The sequence below is a fragment of the Rhinoderma darwinii genome, chromosome 2 (assembly GCF_050947455.1).
Source record: "Rhinoderma darwinii isolate aRhiDar2 chromosome 2, aRhiDar2.hap1, whole genome shotgun sequence".
Classification (NCBI taxonomy): domain Eukaryota; kingdom Metazoa; phylum Chordata; class Amphibia; order Anura; family Rhinodermatidae; genus Rhinoderma; species Rhinoderma darwinii.
The window spans coordinates 478,378,813-478,399,010 of record NC_134688.1 but is presented as its reverse complement, the minus strand read 5'-3'; positions in this window follow the sequence as shown (position 1 = coordinate 478,399,010).

Genomic DNA, 20,198 nt, shown 5'->3' with positions numbered 1-20,198 from the left:
ACGGTCTTGAGTTATTATTCAGTAACAGTATGGGGGTATTATTCACTCACTATGTGGTTATGATGTGGGGGTATTATTCAGTAACAGTATGGGGGTATTATTCAGTCACTATGTGGTTATGGTGTCGCAGTAATATTCAGTAACAGTATGGGGGTATTATTCAGTCACTATGTGGTTATGGTGTGATGGTATTATTCAGTAACAGTATGGGGGTATTATTCAGTCACTATGTGGTTATGGTGTGGAGGTATTATTCAGTAACAGTATGGGGGGTATTATTCAGTCACTATGTGGTCATGGTGTTGAGTTATTATTCAGTAACAGTAAGGGGGTATTATTGACTCACTATGTGGTTATGATGTGGGGGTATTATTCAGTAACAGTATGGGGGTATTATTCACTCACTATGTGGTTATGATGTGGGGGTATTATTCAGTAACAGTATGGGGGTATTATTCAGTCACTATGTGGTTCTGGTATGGCGGTATTATTCAGTAACAGTATGGTGGTATTATTCAGTCACTATGTGGTTATGGTGTGGAGGTATTATTCAGTAACAGTATGGGGGTATTATTCAGTCACTATGTGGTTATGGTGTGGAGGTATTATTCAGTAACAGTACGGGTGTATTATTCAGTCACTATGTGGTTATGGTGTGGCGGTATTAGTCAGTAACAGTATGGGGGGTATTATTCAGTCACTATGTGGTTATGGTGTGGCAGTATTATTCAGTAACAGTACGGGGGTATTATTCAGTCACTATGTAGTTATGGTGGGTGGTATTATTCAGTAACAGTATGGGGGTATTATTCAGTCACTATGTGGTTATGGTGTGGAGATATTATTCAGTAACAGTATGGGGGTATTATTCAGTCACTATGTGGTTATGGTGTGGCGGTATTATTCAGTAACAGTATGGGGATATTATTCAGTCACTATGTGTTTATGGTGTGGTGGTATTATTCAGTAACAGTATGGGGGTATTATTCAGCCACTATGTGGTTATGGTGTGGAGGTATTATTCAGTAACAGTATGGGGGTATTATTCAGTCACTATGTGGTTATGGTGTGGAGGTATTATTCAGTACCAGTATGGGGTATTATTCAGTCACTATGTGGTTATGGTGTGGCGGTATTATTCAGTAACAGTATGGGGGAATTATTCAGTCACTATGAGGTTATGGTGTGGCGGTATTATTCAGTATCAGTATGGGGGTATTATTCAGTCACTATGTGGTTATGGTGTCGCAGTATTATTCAGTAACTGTATGGGGGTATTATTCAGTCACTATGTGGTTATGGTGTGGCAGTATTATTCAGTAACAGTATGGGGGTATTATTCAGTCACTATGTGGTTATGGTGTGGCGGTATTATTCAGTATCAGTATGGGGGTATTATTCAGTCACTATGTGGTTATGGTGTCGCAGTATTATTCAGTAACTGTATGGGGGTATTATTCAGTCACTATGTGGTTATGGTGTGGAGGTATTATTCAGTAACAGTATGGGGGTATTATTCAGTCACTATGTAGTTATGATGTGGTGGTATTATTCAGTAACAGTATGGGGGTATTATTCAGTCACTATGTGGTTATGGTGTGGCAGTATTATTCAGTAACAGTATAGGGGTATTATTCAGTCACTATGTGGTTATGGTGTGGCGGTATTATTCAGTAACAGTGTGAGGGGTATTATTCAGTCACTATGTGGTTATGGTGTGGAGGTATTATTCAGTAACAGTATGGAGGTATTATTCAGTCACTATGTGGTTGTGGTGTGGTGGTATTATTCAGTAACAGTATGGAGGTATTATTCAGTCACTATGTGGTTATGATGTGGCGGTATTATTCAGTAACTGTATGGGGGTATTATTCAGTCACTATGTGGTTATGGTGTGGCAGTATTATTCAGTAACAGTATGGGGGTATTATTCAGTCACTATGTGGTTATGGTGTGTCGGTATTATTCAGTATCAGTATGGGGGTATTATTCAGTCACTATGTGTTATGGTGTGGGGGTATTATTCAGTAACAGTATGGGGGTATTATTCAGTCACTATGTGGTTATGGTGTGGGGGTATTATTCAGTAACAGTATGGGGGATTATTCAGTCACTATGTGGTTATGGTGTGGCGGTATTATTCAGTAACAGTATGGGGGTATTATTCAGTCACTATGTGGTTATGGTGTGGGGGTATTATTCAGTAATAGTATGGGGGTATTATTCAGTCACTATGTGGTTATGGTGTGGGGGTATTATTCAGTAACAGTATGGGGGTATTATTCAGTCACTATGTGGTTATGGTGTGGCGGTATTATTCAGTAACAGTATGGGGTTATTATTCAGTCACTATGTGGTTATGGTGTGACAGTATTATTCAGTAACAGTATGGGGGTATTATTCAGTCACTATGTGGTTATGGTGTGGTGGTATTATTCAGTAACAGTATGGGGGGTATTATTCAGTCACTATGTGGTTATGGTGTGATGGTATTATTCAGTAACAGTATGGGGGTATTATTCAGTCACTATGTGGTTATGGTGTGGTGGTATTATTCAGTAACAGTATGGTGGTATTATTCAGTCACTATGTGGTTATGGTGTGGTGGTATTAGTCAGTAACAGTATGGGGGTATTATTCAGTCACTATGTGGTTATGGTGTGGCGGTATTATTCAGTAACAGTATGGGGGGTATTATTCAGTCACTATGTGGTTATGGTGTGGTGGTATTATTCAGTAACAGTATGGGGATATTATTCAGTCACTATGTGGTTATAGTGTGGCGGTATTATTCAGTAACAGTATGGGGTATTATTCAGTTATTGTGGTTATGGTGTGGGGGTATTATTCAGTAATAGTATGGGGGTATTAGTCAGTCACTATGTGGTAATGGTGTGGTGGTATTATTCAGTAACAGTATGAGGGTATTATTCAGTCACTATGTGGTTATGGTGTGGAGGTATTATTCACTAACAGTATGGGGGTATTATTCAGTCACTATGTGGTTATGGTGTGGTGGTATTATTCAGTAACAGTATGGTGGTATTATTCAGTCACTGTGGTTATGGTGTGGGGGTATTAGTCAGTAACAGTATGGGGGTATTATTCAGTCACTATGTAGTTATGGTGTGGTGGTATTATTCAGTAATAGTATGGGGGTATTAGTCAGTCACTATGTGGTTATGGTGTGGTGGTATTATTCAGTAACAGTATGGGGGTATTATTCAGTCACTATGTGATTATGGTGTGGGGTATTATTCAGTAACAGTATGGGGGTATTATTCAGTCACTATGTGGTTATGGTGTGGGGGTATTATTCAGTAACAGTATGGGGGTATTATTCAGTCACTATGTAGTTATGGTGTGGAGGTATTATTCAGTAACAGTATGGGGGTATTATCAGTCACTATGTGATTATGGTGTGGAGGTATTATTCAGTAACAGTATGGGGGTATTATTCAGTCACTATGTAGTTATGGTGTGGTGGTATTATTCAGTAACAGTATGGGGGTATTATTCAGTCACTATGTAGTTATGGTGTGGAGGTATTATTCAGTAACAGTATGGGGGTATTATTCAGTCACTATGTAGTTATGGTGTGGTGGTATTATTCAGTAATAGTATGGGGGTATTAGTCAGTCACTATGTGGTTATGGTGTGGTGGTATTATTCAGTAACAGTATGGGGGTATTATTCAGTCACTATGTGATTATGGTGTGGGGGTATTATTCAGTAACAGTATGGGGGTATTATTCAGTCACTATGTGGTTATGGTGTGGGGGTATTATTCAGTAACAGTATGGGGGTATTATTCAGTCACTATGTAGTTATGGTGTGGAGGTATTATTCAGTAACAGTATGGGGGTATTATTCAGTCACTATGTGATTATGGTGTGGGGGTATTATTCAGTAACAGTATGGGGGTATTATTCAGTCACTATGTGGTTATGGTGTGGCGGTATTATTCAGTAACAGTATGGGGGTATTATTCAGTCACTATGTGATTATGGTGTGGGGGTATTATTCAGTAACAGTATGGGGGTATTATTCAGTCACTATGTGGTTATGGTGTGGCGGTATTATTCAGTAACAGTATGGGGGTATTATTCAGTCACTATGTAGTTATGGTGTGGAGGTATTATTCAGTAACAGTATGGGGGTATTATTCAGTCACTATGTGGTTATGGTGGGGCGGTATTATTCAGTAACAGTATGGGGGTATTATTCAGTCACTATGTAGTTATGGTGTGGTGGTATTATTCAGTAACAGTATGGGGGTATTATTCAGTCACTATGTGGTTATGGTGTGGTGGTATTATTCAGTAATCAGTATTGGGGTATTATTCAGTAACAGTATGGGGGTATTATTCAGTCACTATGTGGTTATGGTGTGGTGGTATTAGTCAGTAACAGTATGGTGGTATTATTCAGTCACTATGTAGTTATGATGTGGTGGTATTATTCAGTAACAGTATGGGGGTATTATTCAGTCACTATGTAGTTATGGTGTGGGAGTATTATTCAGTATCAGTATGGGGTTATTATTCAGTCACTATGAGGTTATGGTGTGGAGGTATTATTCAGTAACAGTATGGGGTTATTATTCAGTCACTATGTGGTTTTGGTGTGGCGGTATTATTCAGTAACAGTATGGGGGTATTATTCAGTCACTATGTGGTTATGGTGTGGTGGTATTATTCAGTAACAGTATTGGGGTATTATTCAGTCACTATGTGGTTATGGTGTGGAGGTATTATTCAGTAACAGTATGGGGGTATTATTCAGTCACTATGTGATTATGGTGTGGAGGTATTATTCAGTAACAGTATGGGGGTATTATTCAGTTACTATGTGGTTATGGTGTGGAGGTATTATTCAGTAACAGTATGGGGTATTATTCAGTCACTATGTGGTTATGGTGTGGCGGTATTATTCAGTAACAGTATGGAGGTATTATTCAGTCACTCTGTGGCTATGGTGTGGCGGTATTATTCAGTAACAGTATGGAGGTATTATTCAGTCACTATGTGGTTATGGTGTGTAGGTATTATTCAGTAACAGTATGGAGGTATTATTCAGTCACTATGTGGTTATGGTGAGGAGGTATTATTCAGTAACAGTATGGGGGTATTATTCAGTCACTATGTGGTTATGGTGTGGAGGTATTATTTAGTAACAGTATGGAGGTATTATTCAGTAACAGTATGGGTGTATTATTCAGTCTCTATGTGGTTATGATGTGGAGGTATTATTCAGTAACAGTATGGGGGTATTATTCAGTCACTATGTGGTTATGGTGTGGAGGTATTAGTCAGTAACAGTATGGGGGTATTATTCAGTCACTATGTGGTTATGGTGTAGAGGTATTAGTCAGTAACAGTATGGGGGTATTATTCAGTCACTATGTGGTTATGGTGTGGCGGTATTATTCAGTAACAGTATGGGGGTATTATTCAGTCACTATGTGGTTATGGTGTGGTGGTATTATTCAGTAACAGTATGTGGGTATTATTCAGTCACTATGTGGTTATGGTGTGGAGGTATTATTCAGTAACAGTATGGGGGTATTATTCAGTCACTATGTGGTTATGGTGTGGAGGTATTATTCAGTAACAGTATGGAGTATTATTCAGTCACTATGTGGTTATGGTGTGGAGGTATTATTCAGTAACAGTATGGTGGTAATATTCAGTCACTATGTGGTTATAATGTGGTAGTATTATTCAGTAACAGTATGGGGGTATTATTCAGTCACTATGTGGATATGGTGTGGTGGTATTATTCAGTAACAGTATGGGGGTATTATTCAGTCACTATGTGGTTATGGTGTGGAGGTATTATTTAGTATCTGTATGGGGGTATTATTCAGTCACTATGTGGTTATGGTGGGTGGTATTATTCAGTAACAGTATGGGGGTATTATTCAGTCACTATGTGGTTATGGTGTGGAGGTATTATTCAGTAACAGTATGGGGGTATTATTCAGTCACTATGTGGTTATGGTGTGGTGGTATTATTCAGTAACAGTATGGGGTATTATTCATTCACTATGTGGTTATGGTGTGGCGGTATTATTCAGTAACAGTATGGGGTATTATTCAGTCACTATGTGGTTATGGTGTGGAGGTATTATTCAGTAACAGTATGGGGGTATTATTCAGTCACTATGTGGTTATGGTGTGGTGGTATTATTCAGTAACAGTATGGTGGTATTATTCAGTCACTATGTGGTTATGGTATAGTGGTATTATTCAGTAACAGTATGGGGGTATTATTCAGTCACTATGTGGTTATGGTGTGGTGGTATTATTCAGTAACAGTATGGGGTATTATTCAGTCACTATGTGGTTATGGTGTGGAGGTATTATTCAGTAACAGTATGGTGGTATTATTCAGTCACTATGTGGTTATGGTATAGTGGTATTATTCAGTAACAGTATGGGGGTATTATTCAGTCACTATGTGGTTATGGTGTGGTGGTATTATTCAGTAACAGTATGGAGGTATTATTCAGTCACTATGTGGTTATGGTGTGGTGGTATTATTCAGTAACAGTATGGGGGTATTATTCAGTCACTATGTGGTTATGGTGTGGAGGTATTAATCAGTAACAGTATGGTGGTATTATTCAGTCACTATGTGGTTATGGTGTGGTGGTATTATTCAGTAACAGTATGGGGTATTATTCAGTCACTATGTGGTTATGGTGTGGAGGTATTATTCATTAACAGTATGGTGGTATTATTCAGTCACTATGTGGTTATGGTGTGGAGGTATTATTCAGTAACAGTATGGGGGTATTATTCAGTCACTATGTGGTTATGGTGTGGAGGTATTATTCAGTAACAGTATGGGGGTATTATTCAGTCACTATGTAGTTATGGTGTGGTGGTATTATTCAGTAACAGTATGGGGGTATTATTCAGTCACTATGTGGTTATGGTGTGGCAGTATTATTCAGTAACAGTATGGGGGTATTATTCAGTCACTATGTGGTTATGGTGTGGCAGTATTATTCAGTAACAGTATGGGGGTATTATTCAGTCACTATGTTGTTATGGTGTGGAGGTATTATTCAGTAACAGTATAGGGGTATTATTCAGTCACTATGTGGTTATGGTGTGGCGGTATTATTCAGTAACAGTATGGGGTTATTATTCAGTCACTATGTGGTTATGGTGTGGAGGTATTATTCAGTAACAGTATGGGGTTATTATTCAGTCACTATGTGGTTATGGTTTGGCAGTATTATTCAGTAACAGTATGGGGTTATTATTCAGTCACTATGTGGTTATGGTGTGGTGGTATTAGTCAGTAACAGTATGGGGGGTATTATTCAGTCACTATGTGGTTATGGTGTGGTGGTATTATTCAGTAACAGTATGAGTGTATTATTCAGTCACTATATGGTTATGTTGTGGTGGTATTATTCAGTAACAGTATGGGGGTATTATTCAGTCACTATGTGGTTATGGTGTGGTGGTATTATTCAGTAACAGTATGGGGTTATTATTCAGTCACTATGTGGTTATGGTGTGGTGGTATTATTCAGTAACAGTATGGGGTTATTATTCAGTCACTATGTGGTTATGGTGTGGTAGTATTATTCAGTAACAGTATGGGGATATTATTCAGTCACTATGTGGTTATGGTGTGGTGGTATTATTCAGTAACAGTATGGTGGTATTATTCAGTCACTATGTGGTTATGGTGTGGTGGTATTAATCAGTAACAGTATGGGGGTATTATTCAGTCACTATGTGGTTATGGTGTGGTGGTATTATTCAGTAACAGTATGGGGGTATTATTCAGTCACTATGTGGTTATGGTGTGGAGGTATTAATCAGTAACAGTATGGGGGTATTATTCAGTCACTATGTGGTTATGGTGTGGCGGTATTATTCAGTAACAGTATGGGGGTATTATTCAGTCACTATGTGGTTATGGTGTGGCGGTATTATTCAGTAACAGTATGGTGGTATTATTCAGTCACTATGTGGTTATTGTGTGTTGGTATTATTCAGTAACAGTATGGGGGTATTATTCAGTCACTATATGGTTATGGTGTGAAGGTATTATTCAGTAATAGTATGGGGGTATTATTCAGTCACTATGTGGTTATGGTGTGGTGGTATTATTCAGTAATAGTATGGGGGTATTATTCAGTCACTATGTGGTCATGGTGTGGAGGTATTATTCAGTAACAGTATGGGGGTATTATTCGGTCACTATGTGGTTATGGTGTGGCGGTATTATTCAGTAACAGTATGGTGGTATTATTCAGTCACTATGTGGTTATGGTGTGGCGGTATTATTCAGTAACAGTATGGTGGTATTATTCAGTCACTATGTGGTTATGGTGTGGTGGTAATGTTCAGTAACAGTATGGGAGTATTATTCAGTCACTATGTGGTTATGGTGTGGTGGTATTATTCAGTAACAGTATGGGGGTATTATTCAGTCACTATGTGGTTATGGTGTGGCGGTATTATTCAGTAACAGTATGGGGTATTATTCACTCACTATGTGGTTATGGTGTGGTGGTATTATTCAGTAACAGTATGGGGGTATTATTCAGTCACTATGTGGTTATGGTGTGGTGGTATTATTCAGTAACAGTATGGGGGTATTATTCAGTCACTATGTGGTTATGGTGTGGAGGTATTAGTCAGTAACAGTATGGGGTATTATTCAGTCACTATGTGGTTATGGTGTGGTGGTATTATTCAGTAACAGTATGGGGTATTATTCAGTCACTATGTGGCTATGGTGTGGTGGTATTATTCAGTAACAGTATGGGGGTATTATTCAGTCACTATGTGGTTATGGTGTGGCGGTATTATTCAGTAACAGTATGGTGGTATTATTCAGTCACTACGTGGTTATTGTGTGGTGGTATTAGTCAGTAACAGTATGGGGGTATTATTCAGTCACTATGTGGTTATGGTGTGGTGGTATTATTCAGTAACAGTATGGTGGTATTATTCAGTCACTATGTGGTTATGGTGTGGTGGTATTATTCAGTAACAGTATGGGGGTATTATTCAGTCACTATGTGGTTATGGTGTGGCGGTATTATTCAGTAACAGTATGGGGGTATTATTCAGTCACTATGTGGTTATGTTGTGGCGGTATTATTCAGTAACAGTATGGTGGTATTATTCAGTCACTATGTGGTTATGGTGTGGTGGTATTATTCAGTAACAGTATGGGGGTATTATTCAGTCACTATGTGGTTATGGTGTGGTGGTATTATTCAGTAACAGTATGGAGTATTATTCAGTCACTATGTGGTTATGGTGTGGTGGTATTATTCAGTAACAGTATAGGAGTATTATTCAGTCACTATGTAGTTATGGTGTGGTGGTATTATTCAGTAACAGTATGGGGGTATTATTCAGTCACTATGTGGTTATGGTGTGGCGGTATTATTCAGTAACAGTATGGGGGTACTATTCAGTAACAGTATGGGGTATTATTCAGTCACTATGTGGTGGTAATATGTGGTTATGGTGTGAGAGAGTCCCAATTCATGGCGCGTGCATAATATTTAACATCATCAGTGCCATTTTTCTTTCATGTTTATAGCGGTTGCTAGGGACGGTAGCGCCTGAGTGCTGTCCCATAGAACGGCAGGATGTGATGTGACCGCTATGGTCAGATGATCACTTCTTTTAGATATGCGCAATAGTGATCACCAGACAGCGAGTACCGGCGCGGTGTGTGATTATCTTATTGAGCGCTTGGTGTATTTTGGCGCGACATGCGGGTGAGCGGCGGCTTCTTTACATGTTATGATGATGTTTGTTTTGTATTAGTGGTGTTTGAGATGGATCTTTCATGTTCTGTTACATTGTTTTATATGAAGCACTTTATTGATATTACCTTTATTCGCTGGCGCTATGAACAGTCTCCTCTTTGTATTTACACGTTGATTTTTACAACATTTGGTATTTCTGATATGTTAATATTGATTCTTTGCTCCGCCCACTGTGGGGTGTATAAATGTAGTGGAGCGCCCGTGTATTACTGCCTGACAATGGCGACAATGAGCGGCTGAAACGTTTCATCTTTTGCCATTTGATCTTTTCCTTGGACTGCTGCCTCTTTTCTTTGGTTTGACCAGGGTGTATAGAGGGGGCAGGGAACGGAATACTTGTCCAAGAGAAGAAAAGCCGAGCTGTGTGTGTGTGTGTGTGTGTGTGTGTGTGTGTGTGTGTGTGTGTGTGTGTGTGTGTGTGTTTATGATGCATGTATGTATGGTGTGTATATTGTGTGTATTCCTGCCAACCGCTCCGGATTCAGCGGAACAGTAACGGATTCCCAGATGTCAACTGTATCTGCGTCCTCAGGACGCAGATACAGTTGAACCCAATTCTGAAGCAGGAAACCATCAGCTCCCTGCTCCAGAATTAGTTCAGAGCTGAGGGAGCTTCTCCGCTCGCCATATATGGACAATGACGTCAGAGGCTACTCCTTGAGCGGAATTCCCGTTGCCGATGATCTAGCCAGGCATTGCGCTCCTAGAGGAATCCCCTGAGGTCACTGTCCATATATGGACATTGACGTCAGGGGCTCCACCTGGAGCAGAAAATCTGGCCAGAGTCGGCAATGGGGATTCCCCTCAAGGAGGCCTATGCTCTGGCTGGAGGATTCCGCTCCTAGAAAGAGTCCCATTGGCGCTATCTACCGGGGGGGGGGGGTGGCGCTATCTTCAAGAGGTTTGTGGCACTATCTGCATGGACACTGTGGCACTAAATATGGCCACTATCTACAGGGAACACTGTGGTTCTATCTACATGGGCACTATCCACATGGGCAACGTCTTACTATCTACAAGTGCACTGGCACTAGGAGGATCTAAGGTGGCATTATACCATATAAGTGCAGCTGTGGGGGCAATGTACTGTATGGGGCAGCTATGGGGCATTATGCTGTATGGGGCAATTTGTTTGGGCATTGTACTGCATGGGGACATCTGTATTCGCTTTATACTGCATGGGGGCATCTATGGGGCAGTATACTATATGTTGGCAGCATTGGGGGCATTATACTGTATGGGGCATCTGTGTTGGCTTTATACGGTATGGGGACATCTATGGGGGCATTATACTGTGTGGTGGCAGCTATTTGGTATTATACTCTGTGGGGGCAGCTATTTGGTATTATACTGTGTAGGCTGAAGCGGATGTGTATGAACGTGGATTGAGAGGGATTAGAGACGTGGTTTAAAAGAATTCTTTTTTTTTGCTGCAATGCGCTGTTGTCCCTATTTGTGATACATCAAAGTTGGGAGGTATGTGTATGTATATTGTGTGTGTGTTTGTTTGTGTGTGCATGATGTGTGTGGTTGTGTGTGTGTGTGTGTGTGTGTGTGTGTGTGTGTGTGTGTGTGTGTGTGTGTGTGTGTGTATGTGTGTGTGTGTGTGTGTGTGTGTGTGTGTGTGTGTGTGTGTGTTTATGATGTGGATGTGTGTGGTTGTGTGTGTGTGTGTGTGTGTGTGTGTGTGTGTGTGTGTGTGTGTGTGTGTGTTTATGATGTGTGTGTGTGTGTGTGTGTGTGTGTTTGTGTGTTTATGATGTGTGTGGTGTGTGTGTGTGTGTGTGTGTGTGTGTGTGTGTGTGTGTGTGTGTGTGTTTATGATGTGTGTGTGTGTGTGTGTGTGTGTGTGTGTGTGTGTGTGTGTGTGTATGTGTGTGTTTATGATGTGTGTGTGTGTGTGTGTGTGTGTGTGTGTGTGTGTGTGTGTGTGTGTGTGTGTGTGTGTATGTGTGTGTTTATGATGTGTGTGTGTGTGTGTTTGTGCGTGCATGATGTGTGTGGTGTGTGTGTGTGTATGATGCGTGTTTTTGTGTGTGTGTGTGTGTGTGTGTGTGTGTTTCTTTTTCATAGTTTGACCTATTGCCACACAGCGAGTTACTAGTACATGGCTAGCAGAGGGCGCTGTCACAGGAATAGATTTTCTAGAAAAAGAAAAAAAATTCCAAAAAGCGTAAAGAGAAAACATTTGGTGTGAATAGGACCTTAACAGAATTGATGAAAAATCTGGCAGACAAACAAAAGCAACGTTGTAGTTGTACTTATGACCACCAGGTGGTGCACTAAGACCTCCCATCCTAGATGTATGATGACCGGTCAGTGATGAGCAACCTGTGACTTTCCAGCTATTTTACTACTACAAGTATTGCCTGAACTATAGCAAAGAATGACCCGGTAAATGGGGCCCTAAACTGCCAATAAATCCAGGGCCACAGCACTGATCTCCCCCGTCAATACACAAAACCTTGTGAGGGTCAATGTCCTGTCATGTGTGATACAGAGAACTACATCCCCCATCATGTAATGCTACAGAGTAACATTATACATAATCTCCAGGGACAGTGGTCTGCTCTGCTGTTGTATCTAATCCTATCATGTGTGATACTGTCTGCTCTGCTGTTGTATCTAATCCTATCATGTGTGATCCTGTCTGCTCTGCTGATGTATCTAATCCTATCATGTGTGATACTGTCTGCTCTGCTAATGTATCTAATCCTAACATGTGTGATACTGTCTGCTCTGCTAATGTATCTAATCCTATCATGTGTGATACTGTCTGCTGAGCTGTGTATCTAATCCTATCATGTTTGATACTGTCTGCCGAGCTGTGTATATAATCCTATCATGTGTGATACTGTCTGCTGAGCTGTGTATCTAATCCTATCATGTGTGATACTGTCTGCTGAGCTGTGTATCTAATTCTATCATGTGTGATACTGTCTGCTGAGCTGTGTATCTAATCCTATCATGTGTAATACTGTCTGCTGAGCCCTGTATCTAATCCTATCATGTGTGATACTGTCTGCTGAGCTGTGTATCTAATCCTATCATGTGTGATACTGTCTGCCGAGCTGTGTATATAATCCTATCATGTGTGATACTGTCTGCTGAGCCGTGTATCTAATCCTATCATGTGTGATACTGTCTGCTGAGCTGTGTATCTAATCCTATCATGTGTGATACTGCCTGCCCTGCTGATGTATCTAATCCTAACATGTGTGATACTGTCTGCCCTGCTGATGTATCTAAACCTATCATGTGTGATACTGTCTGCTCTGCTGATGTATCTAATCCTAACATGTGTGATACTGTCTGCTCTGCTGATGTATCTAATCCTATCATGTGTGATACTGTCTGCTCTGCTGATGTATCTAATCCTATCATGTGTGATACTCTCTGCTGAGCTGTGTATCTAATCCTATCATGTGTGATACTGTCTGCTCTGCTGATGTATCTAATCCTAACATGTGTGATACTGTCTGCTCTGCTGATGTATCTAATCCTATCATGTGTGATACTGTCTGCTCTGCTGATGTATCTAATCCTATCATGTGTGATACTGTCTGCTGAGATGTGTATCTAATCCTATCATGTGTGATACTGTCTACTGAGCTGTGTATCTAATCCTATCATATGTGATACTGTCTGCTGAGCCGTGTATCTAATCCTATCATGTGTGATACTGTTTGCTGAGCTGTGTATCTAATCCTATCATATGTGATACTGTCTGCTGAGCTGTGTATCTAATCCTATCATGTGTGATACTGTCTACTGAGCTGTGTATCTAATCCTATCATATGTGATACTGTCTGCTGAGCCGTGTATCTAATCCTATCATGTGTGATACTGTCTACTGAGCTGTGTATCTAATCCTATCATATGTGATACTGTCTGCTGAGCTGTGTATCTAATCCTATCATGTGTGATACTGTTTGCTGAGCTGTGTATCTAATCCTATCATGTGTGATACTGTCTGCTGAGCACTGTATCTAATCCTATCATGTGTGATTCTGTCTGCTGGGCCACTGTATCTAATCCTAACATGTGTGATACTGTCTGCTGAGCCCTGTATCTAATCCTATCATGTGTGATACTGTCTGCTGCGCCCTGTATCTAATCCTATCATGTGTGATACTGTCTGCTGAGATGTGTATCTAATCCTATCATGTGTGATACTGTCTTCTGAGCTGTGTATCTAATCCTATCATGTGTGATACTGTCTGCTGAGCTGTGTATCTAATCCTATCATGTGTGATACTGTCTGCTGAGCTGCGGTATCTAATCCTATCATGTGTGATACTGTCTGCTGAGCTATGTATCTAATCCTATCATCTGTGATACTGTCTGCTGAGCCACTGTATCTAATCCTATCATGTGTGATACTGTCTACTGAGCTGTGTATCTAATCCTATCATGTGTGATACTGTCTGCTGAGCTGTGTATCTAATCCTATCATGTGTGACACTGTCTACTGATCCCTGTATCGAATCCTATCATGTGTGATACTGTCTGCTGAGCTGTGTATCTAATCCTATCATGTGTGATACTGTCTGCTGAGCTGTGTATCTAATCCTATCATGTGTGATACTGTCTGCTGAGCAACTGTATCTAATCCTATCATGTGTGATACTGTCTGCTGGGCCCCAGTATCTAATCCTATCATGTGTGATACTGTGTGCTGAGCGGTGTATCTAATCCTATCATGTGTGATACTGTCTGCTGAGCCTCTGTATCTAATCCTATCATGTGTGATACTGTCTACTGAGCGCTGTATCTAATCCTATCATGTGTGATACTGTCTGCTGAGCCGTGTATCTAATCCTATCATGTGTGATACTGTCTGCTGAGCCGTGTATCTAATCCTATCATGTGTGATACTCTCTGCTGAGCCACTGTATCTAATCCTATCATCTGTGATACTGTCTGCTGAGCTGCTGTATCTAATCCTATCATGTGTGATACTGTCTGCTGAGCCTCTGTATCTAATCCTATCATCTGTGATACTGTCTGCTGAGCTGCTGTATCTAATCCTATCATGTGTGATACTGTCTGCTGAGCTGTGTATCTAATCCTATCATGTGTGATACTGTCTGCTGATCTGTGTATCTAATCCTATCATGTGTGATACTGTCTGCTGAGCTGTGTATCTAGTCCTATCATGTGTGATACTGTCTGCTGAGCCCCTGTATCTAATCCTATCATGTGTGATACTGTCTGCTGAGCTGTGTATCTAATCCTATCATGTGTGATACTGTCTGCTGAGCTGTGTATCTAATCCTATCATGTGTGATACTCTCTGCTGAGCTGTGTATCTAATCCTATCATGTGTGATACTCTCTGCTGAGCTGTGTATCTAATCCTATCATGTGTGATACTGTCTGCTGAGCTGTGTATCTAATCCTATCATGTGTGATACTGTCTGCTGAGCCGCTGTATCTAATCCTATCATGTGTGATACTGTCTGCTGAGCTGTGTATCTAATCCTATCATGTGTGATACTGTCTGCTGAGCTGTGTATCTAATCATATCATGTGTGATACTGTCTGCTGAGCTGCTGTATCTAATCCTATCATGTGTGATACTGTCTGCTGAGCTGTGTATCTAATCCTATCATGTGTGATACTCTCTGCTGAGCTGTGTATCTAATCCTATCATGTGTGATACTGTCTGCTGAGCTGTGTATCTAATCCTATCATGTGTGATACTGTCTGCTGAGCGGTGTATCTAATCCTATCATGTGTGATACTCTCTGCTGAGCTGTGTATCTAATCCTATCATGTGTGATACTGTCTGCTGAGCTGTGTATCTAATCCTATCATGTGTGATACTCTCTGCTGAGCTGTGTATCTAATCCTATCATGTGTGATACTGTCTGCTGAGCTGTGTATCTAATCCTATCATGTGTGATACTCTCTGCTGAGCTGTGTATCTAATCCAATCATGTGTGATACTGTCTGCTGAGCCGTGTATCTAATCCTATCATGTGTTATACTGTCTGCTGAGCTGTGTATCTAATCCTATCATGTGTGATACTCTCTGCTGAGCTGTGTATCTAATCCTATCATGTGTGATACTGTCTGCTGAGCTGTGTATCTAATCCTATCATGTGTGATACTGTCTGCTGAGCGGTGTATCTAATCCTATCATGTGTGATACTGTCTGCTGAGCTGTGTATCTAATCCTATCATGTGTGATACTGTCTGCTAAGCTGTGTATCTAATCCTATCATGTGTGATACTCTCTGCTGAGCTGTGTATCTAATCCTATCATGTGTGATACTGTCTGCTGAGCTGTGTATCTAATCCTATCATGTGTGATACTGTCTACTGAGCCCTGTATCTAATCCTATCATGTGTGATACTGTCTGCTGAACCTCTGTATCTAATCCTATCATGTGTGATACTGTCTGCTGAGCGGTGTATCTAATCCTATCATGTGTGATACTGTCTGCTGAGCTGTGTATCTAATCCTATCATGTGTGATACTGTCTGCTGGGCCACAGTATCTAATCCTATCATGTGTGATACTGTCTGCTGAGCCTCTGTATCTAATCCTATCATCTGTGATACTGTCTGCTGAGCCCCTGTATCTAATCCTATCATGTGTGATACTGTCTGCTGGGCCCCAGTATCTAATCCTATCATGTGTGATACTGCCTGCTGAGCTGTGTATCTAATCCTATCATGTGTGATACTGTCTGCTGAGCTGTGTATCTAATCCTATCATGTGTGATACTGTCTGCTGAGCTGTGTATCTAATACTATCATGTGTGATACTGTCTGCTGATCTGTGTATCTAATCCTATCATGTGTGATACTGTCTGCTGAGCTGTGTATCTAATCCTATCATGTGTGATACTGTCTGCTGAGCTGTGTATCTAATCCTATCATGTGTGATACTGTCTGCTGAGCTGTGTATCTAATCCTATCAAGTGTGATACTGTCTGCTGAGCCCCTGTATCTAATCATATCATGTGTGATACTGTCTGCTGAGCTGTGTATCTAATCATATCATGTGTGATATTGTCTGCTGAGCTGTGTATCTAATCCTATCATGTGTGATACTGTCTGCTGAGCCCTGTATCTAATCCTATCATGTGTGATACTGTCTGCTGAGCTGTGTATCTAATCCTATCATGTGTGATACTCTCTGCTGAGCCGCTGTATCTAATCCTATCATGTGTGATACTGTCTGCTGAGCCACTGTATCTAATCCTATCATGTGTGATACTGTCTGCTGAGCTGTGTATCTAATCATATCATGTGTGATACTGTCTGCTGAACCTCTGTATCTAATCCTATCATGTGTGACAGTCTGCTGAGTCAGTGTATCTAATCCTATCATGTGTGATACTGTCTGCTGAGCTGTGTATCTAATCCTATCATGTGTGATACTGTCTGCTGAGCCCTGTATCTAATCCTATCATGTGTGATACTGTCTGCTGAGCTGTGTATCTAATCCTTTCATGTGTGATACTGTCTGCTGAGCTGTGTATCTAATCCTATCATGTGTGATACTGTCTGCTGAGCTGTGTATCTAATCCTATCATGTGTGATACTCTCTGCTGAGCTGTGTATCTAATCCTATCATGTGTGATGCTGTCTGCTGAGCCGTGTATCTAATCCTATCATGTGTGATACTGTCTGCTGAGCTGTGTATCTAATCCTATCATGTGTGATACTGCCTGCCCTGCTGATGTATCTAATCCTAACATGTGTGATACTGTCTGCCCTGCTGATGTATCTAAACCTATCATGTGTGATACTGTCTGCTCTGCTGATGTATCTAATCCTATCATGTGTGATACTGTCTGCTCTGCTGATGTATCTAATCCTATCATGTGTGATACTCCCTGCTGAGCTGTGTATCTAATCCTATCATGTGTGATACTGTCTGCTCTGCTGATGTATCTAATCCTATCATGTGTGATACTGTCTGCTCTGCTGATGTATCTAATCCTATCATGTGTGATACTGTCTACTGAGCTGTGTATCTAATCCTATCATGTGTGATACTGTTTGCTGAGCTGTGTATCTAATCCTATCATGTGTGATACTGTCTGCTGAGCACTGTATCTAATCCTATCATGTGTGATTCTGTCTGCTGGGCCACTGTATCTAATCCTAACATGTGTGATACTGTCTGCTGAGCCCTGTATCTAATCCTATCATGTGTGATACTGTCTGCTGAGATGTGTATCTAATCCTATCATGTGTGATACTGTCTTCTGAGCTGTGTATCTAATCCTATCATGTGTGATACTGTCTGCTGAGCTGTGTATCTAATCCTATCATGTGTGATACTGTCTGCTGAGCGGTGTATCTAATCCTATCATGTGTGATACTGTCTGCTGAGCTGTGTATCTAATCCTATCATGTGTGATACTGTCTGCTAAGCTGTGTATCTAATCCTATCATGTGTGATACTCTCTGCTGAGCTGTGTATCTAATCCTATCATGTGTGATACTGTCTGCTGAGCTGTGTATCTAATCCTATCATGTGTGATACTGTCTACTGAGCCCTGTATCTAATCCTATCATGTGTGATACTGTCTGCTGAACCTCTGTATCTAATCCTATCATGTGTGATACTGTCTGCTGAGCGGTGTATCTAATCCTATCATGTGTGATACTGTCTGCTGAGCTGTGTATCTAATCCTATCATGTGTGATACTGTCTGCTGGGCCACAGTATCTAATCCTATCATGTGTGATACTGTCTGCTGAGCCTCTGTATCTAATCCTATCATCTGTGATACTGTCTGCTGAGCCCCTGTATCTAATCCTATCATGTGTGATACTGTCTGCTGGGCCCCAGTATCTAATCCTATCATGTGTGATACTGCCTGCTGAGCTGTGTATCTAATCCTATCATGTGTGATACTGTCTGCTGAGCTGCTGTATCTAATCCTATCATGTGTGATACTGTCTGCTGAGCTGTGTATCTAATACTATCATGTGTGATACTGTCTGCTGATCTGTGTATCTAATCCTATCATGTGTGATACTGTCTGCTGAGCTGTGTATCTAATCCTATCATGTGTGATACTGTCTGCTGAGCTGTGTATCTAATCCTATCATGTGTGATACTGTCTGCTGAGCTGTGTATCTAATCCTATCAAGTGTGATACTGTCTGCTGAGCCCCTGTATCTAATCATATCATGTGTGATACTGTCTGCTGAGCTGTGTATCTAATCATATCATGTGTGATATTGTCTGCTGAGCTGTGTATCTAATCCTATCATGTGTGATACTGTCTGCTGAGCCCTGTATCTAATCCTATCATGTGTGATACTGTCTGCTGAGCTGTGTATCTAATCCTATCATGTGTGATACTCTCTGCTGAGCCGCTGTATCTAATCCTATCATGTGTGATACTGTCTGCTGAGCCACTGTATCTAATCCTATCATGTGTGATACTGTCTGCTGAGCTGTGTATCTAATCATATCATGTGTGATACTGTCTGCTGAACCTCTGTATCTAATCCTATCATGTGTGACAGTCTGCTGAGTCAGTGTATCTAATCCTATCATGTGTGATACTGTCTGCTGAGCTGTGTATCTAATCCTATCATGTGTGATACTGTCTGCTGAGCCCTGTATCTAATCCTATCATGTGTGATACTGTCTGCTCTGCTGATGTATCTAATCCTATCATGTGTGATACTCCCTGCTGAGCTGTGTATCTAATCCTATCATGTGTGATACTGTCTGCTCTGCTGATGTATCTAATCCTATCATGTGTGATACTGTCTGCTCTGCTGATGTATCTAATCCTATCATGTGTGATACTGTCTACTGAGCTGTGTATCTAATCCTATCATGTGTGATACTGTTTGCTGAGCTGTGTATCTAATCCTATCATGTGTGATACTGTCTGCTGAGCACTGTATCTAATCCTATCATGTGTGATTCTGTCTGCTGGGCCACTGTATCTAATCCTAACATGTGTGATACTGTCTGCTGAGCCCTGTATCTAATCCTATCATGTGTGATACTGTCTGCTGAGATGTGTATCTAATCCTATCATGTGTGATACTGTCTTCTGAGCTGTGTATCTAATCCTATCATGTGTGATACTGTCTGCTGAGCTGTGTATCTAATCCTATCATGTGTGATACTGTCTGCTGAGCTGCGGTATCTAATCCTATCATGTGTGACACTGTCTACTGATCCCTGTATCGAATCCTATCATGTGTGATACTGTCTGCTGAGCACTGTATCTAATCCTATCATGTGTGATACTGTCTGCTGAGCCACTGTATCTAATCCTATCATGTGTGATACTGTCTGCTGAGCTGTGTATCTAATCCTATCATGTGTGATACTGTGTGCTGAGCCCTGTATCTAATCCTATCATGTGTGATACTGTCTGCTGA